This window comes from Balaenoptera musculus, chromosome 1 (assembly GCF_009873245.2).
Source record: "Balaenoptera musculus isolate JJ_BM4_2016_0621 chromosome 1, mBalMus1.pri.v3, whole genome shotgun sequence".
Classification (NCBI taxonomy): Eukaryota; Metazoa; Chordata; class Mammalia; order Artiodactyla; family Balaenopteridae; genus Balaenoptera; species Balaenoptera musculus.
In genome coordinates, this window is record NC_045785.1 from 99,744,068 (window position 1) to 99,759,107 (window position 15,040).

At 40.4% G+C, this 15,040-nt stretch overlaps 1 long non-coding RNA gene across 1 annotated transcript; it reads right to left on the bottom strand.

Moving 5' to 3' along the window:
* Nucleotides 1–552: 552 nt before the first annotated feature.
* On the bottom strand, nucleotides 553–14,501 carry LOC118896512. The gene is made up of 3 exons (XR_005020200.1): nucleotides 14,490–14,501; nucleotides 6,437–6,441; nucleotides 553–665 (listed from the first exon to the last, which is right to left on the bottom strand). It is a non-coding gene; the product is annotated as an uncharacterized LOC118896512 (long non-coding RNA).
* Nucleotides 14,502–15,040: the final 539 nt, after the last annotated feature.

Here is a 15,040-nt window from a genome sequence, read left to right on the forward strand (position 1 = left end):
TCTTCCCTCTTGCACCTCCCTCCCTCCCACCCTCCCTATCCCACACCTCTAGGTGGTCACAAAGCACCGAGCTGATCTCCCTGTGCTATGCGGCTGCTTCCCACTAGCTATCTATTTTACATTTGGTAGTGTATATATGTCCATGCCACTCTCTCACTTTGTCACAGATTACCTGAAGGGGAATTTTAATTGGTGCAGGAAACAAACCAAGGAAGGTAGACCCAATGATTACATGTAGTCCGTGGAATCCTGTGGCCACAAAGAAAGTCGATCCATAGACCCCATCTGAGATCGTAAATGGGGCTTCATAATACTCTGAGGCTTGTAGGAATGTAAAATATAGACTCCAAGAGTAATTGTAATAAAGAGGGCTTGAAGTCTGTGCTTACGATTTCCTTCCATAAGGCTGTGATGGGCCCAAGTGATGGACACGCCAGTGGCCAATAGCACGGAAGTGTTGAGAAGCAGTACCTCTAGGGGGTTTAGAGGGCGAATGCCTGTTGGTGGCCAGCACCCGCCTAACTCAGGGATAGGGGCGAGGCTTGAGTGATAGAAGGCTCAAAAGAAGTGGGTAAAAAAGAGGACTTCTGAGACAATAAATAAGATTATTCCATATCGAAGTCCCTTTTGGACGGTTGGTGTGTGGTGGCCTTGGATAGTGCTTTCTTGAATAACAACTTGTCATCACTGATATATTGTTAGAGTGTTAATTAGTAGGCCTAGTATTAGTAGAATTATTGAGTTGAAGTGGAATCATATGATTAGGCCTGATGTTATGAGAAGGGCTGGAAGGGCTCCTGTAGGGGGCCAAGGACTAGGATTTACTATGTGGTACGTGTGGGTTTGGTGGGTCATTATGTGTTGTTATGCAGATATAAGCTTACTAAGAGGGTAAACACATAGGCTTGAATTATAGCAATGGCAAATTCGAGGATAGTGAATAGGGTGAGAATAATGAATGTAATGAGAGCCGTGAATGTGCTGATGCTTATTAGCACTAAGGTTGTTTCTCCAATTAGATGTATTAATAAATGACCTGCTGTAATATTGGCCATTAGTCTCACAGCTAGTGCTGCTGGTTGGATGAATAGGCTGATAGTTTCGATAATTACTAGCATGGGGATGAGGGGGGTGGGCGTGCCTTGCGGTAGGAAGTGAGCTAGAGATGCTTTTGTTTTGTTGTGGAGACCTATAACCACGGTACCGGCTCATAGGGGGATGGCTATTCCCACATTCACTGAGAGCTGCATGGTGGGTGTAAATGAGTGGGGCAGTAGTCCAAGAAGGTTGGTTGACCCAATAAATAGAATGAGCGATATTAGTATTAGTGATCAAGTCTGTTCTTTATGATTATGGATGCTTATTATTTGTTTTGATGTAAGCTGGATTAGCCATTGTTGAAGGGAAATTATGGGATTGTTAATTAGTCATTTTGATGTTGGAAATAAAATACTTGGGAATATAATAATTAGAATGACTACGGGGAGGCCTATTATTGTTGGAGTCACAAAAGGGGCAAATAAATTTTCATTCATACTGTCTCTCAAGGGGTAGGTTGTTTTTGCACTTTAGTGAGTGTTGACTCTGGGTTGGGGTAGTAGATATGTTTTGAGACTTTTAGTTGAAATATAATAAATAGTGTTAGAAATATAGATGAAATGGTAATATCATGTTGATATATCTAGTTGTGGCATATCATTAGGGAGAATTTTAGCTCTCAGTCTTTCACTTAAAAGTTAACGCTAACCTAGCTTCTTCATGAGCTTATAGCATAGATGCGGATCATTTTTCAAAGTATTTTAGAGGCACTAACTCAAGGACAATTGGCATGAAGCTATGGTTTGACCCACAGATCTCTGAACACTGTCCGTAATATAAGCCTGGTTGTGTTGATATTAGGGTTGTTTGATTTAGGCGTCCTGGGATTGCATCCATTTTTAGGCCTAAGGAACGTACGGCTTATGAGTGCAGTACGTCTTCAGAGGAGATTAGCATTCGGATTGTTATCTCTATGGGCAAAACTACTCGGTTGTCTACTTCTAGCAGTCGTAATTCCCCTGGTTTTACGTCTGATGTTGGGATTATATAGGAGTCAAAATTTAGGTCTTCGTAGTCAGTATATTCATAGCTTTAGTATCATTGGTGACCTATAGTTTTTATAGTAAGAGGGGGATTATTAATTTCATCTATTATGTAAAGTATTTGTAGTGATGGCAGGGCAATTAAGATCAAGATAATGGCTGGTAACATAGTCCAGATAGTTTCTACTTCTTGTGCGTCTATCGTGCTAGTATGTGTTAGCTTAGTTGTCAGTATTAGTGCAATAATATAAAGAACGAGGGAACTAATTAAGAAAACAGTTATTAGTGTGTGGTTGTGAAAGTGTAGTCATCTTCTGTGATGGGTGATGTTGCATCTTGAAAACCTAGTTGGAAGGGATATGCCATAGAGATATACAAGATTTCCGCCTGTGACTTAACTTCAACAAAGTTATATAAAATTTTACTAATACCTCGTTCATGGAGAAAGACATAGCGGTTATGATGTTGGCTTGAAACCAACAGAGGAGGGTTCGATTCCTTCCTTTCTTGACTACTTTAGATTGATGTAGGTTGGCTCTTCAAGTGTATGGTATGGTGAAGGACATCCATTTAGTCACTCTAAATTTGTAGTAGTGAGTTCTACTGTCAGTACTTCTCATTTGGATGTGAATGATTCTCAGATAATGAAGATTATCAGCATGACTGCTGTTAATGAGATGAATGAGCCTATTGATGAAATAGTATTTCATGTTGTATAGGCATCTAGGTAGTCGGAGTATTGTTGAGGCATGCCAGATAAGCCTAAAAAATGTTGTGGGAAGAAGATTATGTTGACACCCACAAATATGATTGCAAAGTGAATTTTTGCTCATGTTGAGTTGAGTGTATATCCTGAGAATAGTGGGAATCAGTGTACAAATCCCCCTATGATAGCGAAAACAGCTCCCATTGAGAGCACGTAGTGAAAGTGTGCAACTACATAGTAGGTATCATGAAGGACAATATCTAATGATGAATTAGCTAGGGGACAATGCCTGTTAGTGCTTTTTAGTCCTGTCAGCAGCATTATTCATAATAGCCCCAAAGTGGAAACAATCCAAATGTCCATATAACAATGTGTTATATCCATGTAATGGAATATTATTCAGTCATAAAAAGGAGTGAAGTACTGATACTTCCATTCAGTGGATGAACCTTGAAAATATTATGCTAAGTGAAAGAAGCCAGACACAAAGGGAGCCAGACACAAAAGGCCACACATTGTATGGTTTCATTTGTACAAAATGTCCAGAATAGGCATAGAGACAAAAAATAGGTAGTGGTTGCCAGGGGCTAGGGGAAGGGAGAGGGGGAATGGGGACTGGCTGCTAGATGAGTATGGGTTTCTCTTTGGAATGATGGAAATGTTCTGGAATTGGATAACGGTGATGATTGCACAACCTTGTAAGAATAGTAAAAAACATTGAATTTTACACTTTAAAGGGGTGAATTTTATTGTATGTGAATTGTATCTCAATTAAAAAGGAAAACAGAGACAGACTCAGCTGGCTTACCAGTAAGGCCTCTTGACTGTTGCCCTTCACCCACCCCTTCTCTTCTGATCTGGATTGCAGAGGGGAGGCCTGAGGTACAGGGGCCATGTTATGGTAATGAAGACAAAGGTCATTTGTTAAAGAGGATGAACAAAAGTTGTCAGAGCCCAATAATCCTCTTACTTTTTTAAGCTACTGTTTGTCAAGTTTTTCGCTGCTAGTAGCTGAAAGCAATCCTCTCAACAGATACACCTCCCAACTTTAAGATTTTATGCAAAGCCAATTATTGTTAAAATTGAAACGAATCGAGTTATGAAATGCAGTACCTAGAGAGATGTAGAAAAATAGTTCTTCAGAAGGTGCCGTTTAAAGAGAATCTCCCTGGGACTTCCCTGGTGGTCGAGTGGGTAAGACTCCGTGCTCCCAATGCAGGGAACGGGGATTCGATCCCTGGTGGGGGAACTAGATTCCACATGCATGCTGCAATTAAGAGTCCACATGCCGCAACTGAAAAATCCTGCATGCCACAACGAAGATCTCACGTACCGCAGCCAAGACCTGGTGCAGCCAAAATAAATATTTTTTAAAAATAAATAAATAAATAAAGAGAATTTCCCATTTTATAGGGATATTTAGTACTTGTGCTGTAACACAAAGTGGTTTCATGTTTAAGTTTATGATGCCGCATTTGGACAGAGTAATGAAATGTAAAATATGCATTTAAAGCATCTTTAAGGAAAATACAATAAATATGAATAATTACCATTCTAACTATTCCATTAAGACATGCTATGCAGTCAAAGATGAAGAGTCTATTTTTGGACTGTTTCCAAAATGCCTGGAAGGAAAACTCCTTGTTATATCTTTAGATAAGGCTGAAGACATTTAAACACTACAATTTGTTAAGTAATAAATAGCCATAATTTGAGTATAAGGGGAGCTATTATGAGTGAAGACAATATAAATTACACTGACATTTATAGTCTTCCCTAAGATATTAGCATGTTCCAGCACAATTTTAAACCAAACTTTCTGAAATCTATACTAATAAATTCTTTGTCTACTCTCACATGTTTTCATTGAAAGGACAGATATCTTAACATCCCTCTGTTACTGATTTTCCTCCCTGTCCCAATGTTATAAAATTCTGGGGTTCTAGGTATTCCCTGGTGGTCCAGTGTAGGACTCCGTGCTTTCACTGCTGTGGGCATGGGTTTGATCCCTGGTTGGGGAACTAAGATCCCTCAAGCTGTGCCACGTGGCCAAAAATAAAATAAAATAAAAATTAAGAAACCAAGAGAAACAACAAACTATTAAAAATACGTTTAAGGCTGCTAGCTACAAAATAAGTTTATAAAATTCTGGGGTTCTGAATTTTAAAATCATTGACCAAATGAATGTATTGTGCTTAGATTTATTTAAATTGCCTTTAGCAAACTGAAATGAAGTTTGATTCCTGTGCATGATCATTCTCAGAAGTCATCCATGTGAAAAGAAGGGTGGTCCCAATATCTTCCACTCATCAGGCATTTTAAACTATCAAAGATTTGGTTCAAAGACTGAAAAATCACATTAACCACCTAGTTGCCTGGGCAAATAAATAGCTGACAATTATACCATGAATTCAAACAACGCAGATGAATTCAACAACAACATGAATTCAAACAAGACAGGCCAAGACAGTTTTTTCCTTAATTAAAATTTGGGGATGAGCTGGAAGGAGAAGGAATATGACAATCTGATTAATATTCCCCTAAATCTCTTCTCCATTTTGCTTCTGAAGGCCCAATCTTAATGTTTGTCTTTATGGTAGTGTAGACATCTCACCATCTGGAAAACTGGACTGTTCTTCCCAGGTCATGTCTTGAGAAGCATGCTTTTCATCTATGCTCTGTAGTTTCAAATTCAATAGGTGTGTCATGCTCAGGTCCACAAAGAGCAAACAAGAATATGTGTGAAAGCCCTTTGAAAAGTCTAAGACAGGGAGTTCTCTGGCGGTCCAGTGGTTAGGACTCCGAGCTTCTACTGTAGGGGGCCCGGGTTCAATCCCTGGTCGGGGAGCTAGGATCCTGCATGCCGTGCAGTATGGCCAAAAAAAAAAAAAAAAAGCCTAAGACGTTATAGGAATTTAAGACGTTATTATGATGATGGTGTTATAAGTGATCTTTTATATCTAATTATTCTGTTAATCTTTCATCCTTCCCGCCATGCAGATGTGTCAGCTCCAAAACCACACTCTCTTCTACAAGTTCTTTGGAAAAATACTCAGTAAAGAGGCCATATTTGATATAAATCTGTAAAACTGTAGACAGTAATTTTTTAGGGGCTGAAATTAAATTTTTAAAGACCTACAGTTTCTACACTTACTACTCCCTTTTTTTGCAACGATGTGTCAGCTCATTATGTTCAACTGTAGCTTATTGGCTACAGGCTGTGAGCCCAGGGGTCTCCAAAGGTCAGATGAGAATTTTATCAACTTAGGTGCTAATTGTTTTCATTCAGCTCCATTTGGCTTTCTAGAATAGACACAAAGAAGAGAAAACTACTGCCTCATATGCAGCAGAGCAGCGGGAAGAAAGGTAGTTCACCATTTGTGGAAACATACGAGAGCACACTTCCTAAGTATAGGTAGAAAACATATGGAATTCCTCCAAAGCTTGAAATACTTTTGAGGGAGGAAATGAATGTGTCTAGCTCTAATGGAGCCTTCGCTGATGAAAATAATCACAATAATTAGTCATTGCATCAAAAATGTATTGTGGAGAGTTGCTCAGCTGGAACAATTACCATTCTCCACCCCACTGACCTTTCAAGAAGCTTCATCTTGTAGTTAAATTTCGTGTTCATCCCCCACACCATAACCTCGGCTACTTTCAAGGCATCAGTGGTGACGCATGTCTCTGTGCTGAGATAGGTTTATAAATATACACAGATGTGATAACAGGAAAGTCATTAGATCCACATCAAATGCTACAGCTACCTTTAAATAGCAGTGCATTTCTCTTACATACTCTTTAATGAGTGTGATATGTTCTTTATTTTTGTGTGATTTGTTTTTAGCTTTTCTAAGAAGCACTGATGTAAAGAAGGCCCCTCCAGGAACTCGGTATGTGTTCCGCATTCATGCCTAGAAAGCCGTAACTTCCAGTTTGTGGCAGGAATCAGGATCTGATTCCTTGAGGACAGAACACTGTCCCTCACCTTTGGGTCCTCCAGGCCTCACACAGCCTAATCCCCAAGTCAACCTGAGTGATCCTAAGAGGAAGCAGAAAACTAATTCCTTCTACTGAGGACTTCAGGTCCCTCAGACTGAGAACCCACTAAAGTAACATTAACAAAGTCAAGGATGATAATGCCCACTTTAATGATGAGTTGCATTTGAATTTTTTTTTAATTTTTATTTATTTATTTATTTATTCATTCATTCATTTATGGCTGTGTTGGGTCTTCATTTCTGTGCGAGGGCTTTCTCTAGTTGCGGCAAGTGGGGGCCACTCTTCATCGTGGTGCGCGGGCCTCTCACTATCGCGGCCTCTCTTGTTGCGGAGCACAGGCTCCAGACGCGCAGGCTCAGCAACTGTGGCTCACGGGCCCAGTTGCTCTGCGGCATGTGGGATCCTCCCAGACCAGGGCTCGAACCCGTGTCCCCTGCATTGGCAGGCAGATTCTCAACCACTGCGCCACCAGGGAAGCCCGCATTTGAATATTTTAAAGAAATTACCCTAATGTTAAGACTATTAAGATGTAGGGCCACATTAAGGAAACAGAAATGTTATGAACTTCTGAAAGGAACTGAATCTTTAGAAGAAAAAAATCGCCTTTAGCAAATCCACGAGACTTCCATGTTCTTTTTTTCATTCATTGGGGGGTATTATTACTTTTGCGTTTGTCATAAAAAAAGCTTTTTTCTCCCCCTTTTTAAATCCTAAAGAATGAGTCAACTCTTCCTCCATCACAGAGCTTTTAGGAAACATCTAAAATTTACAGTGGTACGATTTGCAATGTGATTTCCTAATATGCTAACTTCAGAGGAACTTTGAAATCTCAGAATGTGGGATCCAGCCCAGTGTTAATCCACCAAAGCACCAGTTAGCGGCCAGTTCAGGTTGTTGTTTTGATGGGTCTTTAATAAGCAGTCAAGTGCTGAGGGTAGCATTGTGAGAAACGCATTCCTCTGTGCTCTGACTCTCACCTCTCTCTCTATGAAGTTGTCATGTTCTATGACACCAAGAGCCCAGGGAACCTACTGTTTTCATCTATATCTGCCATCACCTTCCTGCCCCTTAGGATCACAGCATGGAGATTCAGATCTCTCCTTCAGGCCAAGAATGACGTTAACCACAAACCTTGCTGGATGAAAGAGACAATGTGAGCAACTTCCTCCCCTACCTTTTATTCTGTCTTAACTCCTCTATGGGAGAAAGAATGGCAGAACAGGCAGCAAAATGAAACAGCTGCTACAAATCCCACTTTCGGTATGCAGGCTGCTGGGACAGGAAGAATGGTTGTGCCGGCTTCAAAGGGAGTATACCTCTTATCACCTCCCTGAAAAGCCGTGAGTAATGACGTTAATTGTGGCTTCTTGATGGCCGTGCCGCATCTGGGCTACATGCCTTTTGAAGGCATGTGTGCCTGGACTAGGATGTAAGTGTTTTTGGGTGGGGGCCGGTTGGGGGGCGGTGAGAGGGAGAGAGAGAAAAAGATTCTGTCTTTCCTATCCTGCATGAAAGAGCATTTCTCTTAACAGCTCAGCTCTCAAATGTATGTAAAATCTCCTAACCGGAAAATACCATCCATTAAATTGTTCAAGGTCCTTTATACAAAAACCTCTGTGACAAATTATTTTCAGAGCTCAGTGTCAGAAAATGTTTGTCTCTCCTGAGTAATTGGCCTGTTTGCTTCTACTAGAAGAAAGAAGTTGCGTAACTCATCATATTTTCCTCTTTACCTTGATTACTAGGAAGCTAAATTTTGCTTGCAAACACTATCCCTTTCTTCTTCCATGTTTTCGCTAAAATATAATTTCCACCTCTCTTTCCCCTCCCTGCCTTTACTCCTACTAAATCGGATAAACCCAAATGCTATTCAAAACCCAAATTTGCAAAGTTTATAACAAACTAAGAATAACAGTAGTCATTCATGTAGAATGTTCCATAATATTTGATCTGTATAGTTCACAGTACACACTTTTTACCTTTTTAATAATTCTTGCCCTATTCCTCCCCACCTCTCACCTCAGACCTCTTTTTTTAAACTAAGGCAAATCAGAAAGGGGAGCAATGTCTTCACTGGGTCACAGGATTCAAAAGGAAATCCTGAGATCATCACTTGATGATAAAAGGGTGTTTGCTTTTCTGCCTTTTTCTCTTCATTTTAATTTACTAGATAGAAAGCACGTTTGCCTCATTAAAGCTGGTATTAACCAAGTTGCAGATGATTTTTCTGCATTTAAAGTTGAACTCTACTTCTAAAAACTTGGCATTTGTGGATTATCTGTCATAAGCATCATGTCCATAAATCCTTTATTATCAGGGACTTTCTAGATTTCAAATATTCTGATTCTTTCCCATGAAAAAAAGTCCCAGAAATTCCAGTAATTTGGTGTCCACAATATAGCTTACAAAATGTCTTTTTTAAAAATCAAAGTATAGTTAATTTACAATGTTGTGTTAATTTCAAGTGTAGAGCAAAGTGATTCAATTATACATATACATACATATGTATATTCTTTTTTTTTAACATCTTTATTAGAGTATAATTGCTTTACAATGGTGTGTTAGTTTCCGCTTTATAGCAGAGTGAATCAGTTATACATATACATATGTCCCCATATCTCTTCCCTCTTGCATCTCCCTCCCTCCCACCCTGTATATTCTTTTTCAGATTCTTTTCCATTATAGGTTATTACAAGATATTGAGTATAGTTCCCTGTGCTATACAGTATGTCCCACAAAATGTCTCTTATACTTGATCACAGCACAAAAGTCCCAGGTCACATTACATATCCTGGTTTAGGGTTTAGAGAATGTGGCCATCAGAACCCCAAGTTTTAAAAGAGACATAGTTAGAGGAATTTGGAGGAAGCAAACTGCTGTAAGAAATGGCTAGATCTGCTACAGTGTCTCCTGTATTAGTGATGAAGTCTTAGTGTCCACAATCATCCACTCCTAGGACAGCTGGCCTTCTGTGTCCTCAGGTTTTGCACTGGAGGATTCAATGAAACAAGGATAGAAATTTTGATCCTCAGTTAGCTGCAGTTGGTTGAATACATGGATGTGAAACCCATGAATAGAGTGTGGACTGTATATTTATCGAAAAAAAATCCACGTGTAAGTGGACCCACGCAGTTCAAACATATACTGTTCAAGGGTCAGCTGTATTTTCTTACCAAGACCATACTGGTTGCCAATGCATTCTTCCCCAGACATAGAATCATTCCAAGGAAATCTGGGATCCAATATAAGACAAGGTATTTTATAATGATGATAATCCTTTCTGTGCTCTCCATTCATAATTAGCCCATTCACAATTATGATGTTAAAATAGTTCGAGTAACATAACTCTTATATATTACTATTACCATTGTATAGATGGAAAAAAACAGAAGCTCAGAGGTGTCCAGGGACCTGTCCCAAGTTGATTGGTGGTTTTACAACTCCTTCACCAGTGCTCTGCCTCTCCTATGTAAAAAAATATAAGGTGGCATTTGTGTTGTCACTCACCATGCAGCCTGTAAAGGTTAGCTAGATTAATCTGCCTTAAGTGATACACAGGCATGGGTGTGATACATAAATGGACAGTCACATACCAAATAGTTATTAATCTAGATACGCTTGAAGAAGGGCACTCTGGGAAGAATTTGTAAAGCTAGGCTCCAGAAGTGAAGGTTTTTATGCAACAGTCCTATTAAAAATCTACAAAATTATTTAAACTGATTACTATAACATATCACTAAAAACACAGAGGAAACTAACAATTTTGCAGTGATTGCCACTGCCCGCATAAAGCAGTTGCTGAGACGAACAGTGAACATTATTTAAGGCTTTCCATATAATCATTAATAGATCTACGCAAATAACACAAAAAGCAGGTTTGGGAATTTCTTTTTGGTTTGAATTGTCTGAATAGTTATCTCTAATTTAATTTTTTGTATGTATATCAGCTATATGGAGACTCGAAAATGATTTAAAGAATTTCAATTAAAAAATCTGTTCCTCATAATTAGTCTTAATGATAGCATTTTTCAAAGTAGAAGTCCATCTGATGTTTTTGTTAGTGGAGGCAAAGGCGAGAGGAAAACCTACTTTCTGGAAGCCGGCAGCAGTGTCATTAGCTCACCACAAGTAACAGTATGTCTCAATGAAACGTTCTGCCCCTTCCTTGGCCCCTGTTCTCTCTCATCATTTTCAGGATCTTGAGCCTATCGTTAAGTAAGAAACCCTCCCTTTTCTTCCTTTAAAGAATTTCTGCTTTTGCTCAGCCTTGTTGTTCTTCCAGTGCTCTATTCTTCATGTGAGAAAATAAGGATTGTTTGCATTTCAAATTCCAGGGGTTTACATGGTAGAGATGAAGCTCTTGCTGCTGCTTTTTTTTTTTTTTTTTAATAATTTGTTTGTATCTTGTGCAAACATTCTTCTCATTCATTAAAGGAAATGTAATTGACTGTTCAGGCATGGAATTCCTCAGTTCTCCAAATGTGTGACCTGTCTGAAGCCTGAGAGCTGGACCAGCCTGTCTCGGCTGGTGAGTTACTTGTTTCCATTACTCTTGGTCTAGGTGTATTACCAGGAGCAAGATCTTCATCTTTAGACTTCGAACATTTCGTCCTTAATCCCACATATCATTTCTTAAAAATATCAAGATGACTTTATTAAGCAGCTACTGAGCTGCTGTTACTGAATGCAAGCTCATGTGCCTGATGCACAGTGAGGCCAAACAAACCGAAACGTCAGAGTTTGGAGCAGAGAAAGGTTTATTGCAGGACCAAGCAAGGAGAATGTGTGGCTCGTGCTCAGAATACCCCGAACTCCCTGAAGGGTTTCAACAGAGCATTTTTAAAAGCCAGGAGTGGGGTCGCAGGGTATGTGATCAGCTCGTGGTTGATGTTGAAGTAACAGGGTGGTGTCACAGTGGTTAACATTGTCAATTCTTAGGCACCCGCAGGTCTGGGGGCTCATGGTCATCAAGTAGTTAATTTCTTCCATTTGGTGATGGTTTTAGCATCTGTAAAACAACTCAGGAAATGTGCATCAAATACTATTATCTAGGTACTTCACAGAGGAGCTAAAGCAGAAGTTATAGGGGAGGGGTCTGTCCTGGGAAGGCCCCATAGGGTCCTGCTTGGTTACACTACCTTGTGGATATTGCCAATGGGATAGACTTTTTCTCTAGAAGGAAATATTACTGTTACCCTTGGGACCTTGGAACAATTCTTTTTCCTTCACGGTGTGAGGATGGCCTCTTTACTTGACCTCCCAAACGAGAGTATATTTTAAGAAAACTGCTGAGCCATTTATATTCAGGTAATAGGAAGAAATATTTGAGAAGTAGAAAACAAGCTTCACACCCATAAGGAGTTTATTAACTAGATGGAATAAAGACAACATAGAAGTGTCAAGTGAACAATTACATGTGGACTCACAGCAACTGGAAGGGAGGAAGCACCAAGGAGTCCTCTAGACCAGGTCAGCAAACTTCTTCTGTACAGGATCAGACAATAAATATATATATATATATATATATATATATATATATATATTTTTTTTTTTTTTAATAGCATTTACTTTTTTTTTTAACTTTTGGGTTTATTTATTTATTTATTTATGGCTGTGTTGGGTCTTCGTTTCTGTGCGAGGGCTTTCTCTAGTTGCGGCAAGTGGGGGCCACTCTTCATCGCGGTGCGCCGGCCTCTCTTGTTGCGGAGCACAGGCTCCAGACGTGCAGGCTCAGTAGTTGTGGCTCATGGGCCCAGTTGCTCCGCGGCATGTGGGATCTTCCCAGACCAGGGCTCGAACCCGTGTCCCCTGCATTGGCAGGCAGATTCTCAACCACTGCGCTACCAGGGAAGCCCAACAATAAATATTTTAAGTTTGTAGACCATATGGTCTTTTTACAACGATTCAACTCTGCTGTTTTAGTGCAAAGGCAGCCACAGACCATAATGAGTATGGCTACGTTCCAATAAAACTTTATTTATAAAAACAGGCGGTGGGCCCAATTTGGCCTGTGGGCCATAGATTGTTGATCCCTGTTCCAGACCATACCTCTCCCAATACAGAAACCTCTTTCATAGCACCCAGATAATTCTATATTTGGATAGCTATAATACCTGGAGGTTTTCTTTATACGAAGCTACCGTGAATCTCTCTGAAACTCCCACCCACTGTTACTACCACCATCTCTGACCTGGACCATGGATGGCAGTAGCCTTCTGACTAGTTTTCCTCATTCTACACTTGCCCGTCCTATGATCTATTTTCTACCCAGCAGCCACTTGAATCATCCTTAGAAAATGTAAGTCAAATCATGTCATTCTCCAGCTCAAGATGGTTTCCCATAACATTAACAATAAGTCAAGATGCATTACCTTGGCCTGTAAGGCCCTAAATACCTGGCCCATGATTGTGTCTGCAATCTCATTTCCTGCTACTCACTGATCTCTGGCCACACTAACCTCTTGATGTTTTCCAAATATTCTATATCTATTCCCGTCACAGGGCCTTTGCACTTGTTTTTATTCCTGCCTGGAATTTCTTCTCCCAGACATCTGCAGGGCTTGCTCCCTCCCTGAAAACAGGTCTCTGTTCAGATATCACTATCTCACTGCTTTATCGTCCAGCCTCCATGCTTTAATTTTTTTAACCCTGTTTTATTTATTCCAGGTTACCTAGCACTATTTAACATTATAAGTATGTATGTGCAATTCTTTTTATCATTTGCTTCCCCACTATGTGTCAGTTTTACGTTAGTAGGAATTTATGTGCCTTGTTCACTGTTATATCCCCAATGGTTAGACCAGTGACTGGTGTATATCAGTTACTTACTAAATATTTGTTGAATACATGATGAATGTAACTTTGCCTTCTGCAGTTTCCAAAAGTACATATGACCCACATATACTCACTCTTCCATATGGCAACCCTTCAACACATGGAGGCAGACTCTATATCTGCTCTAAATCTCCTAGGGTTCAGAGCTATGTAGCTTTCACATCTGTGACATTTAAAAATTTATTTATTTATTTATTTTATTTTTATTTATGGCTGTGTTGGGTCTTTGTTGCTGCCCGCGGGCTTTCTCTAGTTGCGGCGAGCAGGGACTAGTCTTTGTTGCGGTGCTCAGGCTTCTCATTGAGGTGACTTCTCTTGTTGCGGAGCACGGGCTCTAGGCATGTGGGTTTCAGTAGTTGTGGCACGTGGGCTCAGTAGTTGTGGCTCACGGGCTCTAGAGTGCAGGCTCAGTAGTTGTGGTGCATGGGCTTAGTTGCTCCGCAGCATGTGGGATCTTCCTGGACCAGCGCTCGAACCCGTGTCCCCTGCATTGGCAGGAGGATACTTAACCACTGCGCCGCCGGGGAAGTCCCCCACATCTGTGACATTTTACATTATTCCCTAAGGCCAATGACTGATCTTGCTCATAAGACAGAGCCAGGACTGGTACCCAGGTGTTCTGACCCCTAACGAATGCTCTCTTTTCTTTCAATCTTGCTTCCTGAGCTGTTAAGACTAGAGAGGTTAACCTGGAGAGACTGAGGAGTTAGTAGGGAGGAAGAGGATCTAACCGATGGAGAATCTTGGGAACTAGTCTAAGAAGTTATTTTCACTAGTTGACAACCTTTATCGAGTACCCACTCTGTTCTAGATTTGGTGCAAAGCACTTAGTGTAAATTGCCTTGCATGGTGGTTAAGAGGTAGACTTGATGCCTCGTAGCTCTGCTACATCATTCAATCCTCCAAACATTCACAATTTACATATGAAACAACTGAGACCCATATAGGTTAAGTTGCCCAAGGCCACATAACTAGTAAATGGCAGAGATAGCTCAAGTCCAAGCCCCTCTGATGCTGAAGCCTATGCCCTTTCCACTACGCAGAAGAGCCTAGTGGTTAAGAGAAGAGGTTGGGCTTTGTGGTCCACATCTTCTGGCGATGAGATCTTCAGTGAGTTGCTTGACCTTCTCAGTAGTAGTTTCTGTTTCTCAAAATTGTGGACCCCACCTCCTAAAACTATTGTGCACATAAAGAAGCACAATACCTGGTACATATGAAGTGACCATGTATGTTAATTATGGTAATTATGCCACTGAGTTGCTGAGGCCTTGAGGATGTAATGGAAAGGATGTTTGTGGAAACTCTTCCTGGCAGCAGTATAGAAGGACTGGGGTAAAAGTAGGGAAGGGGCTGTTGAAACAACCTAGATGTGAAAGGGTGAGAACTTGGCCTAGGATGCTGGCTTTGGTAGGGGAAG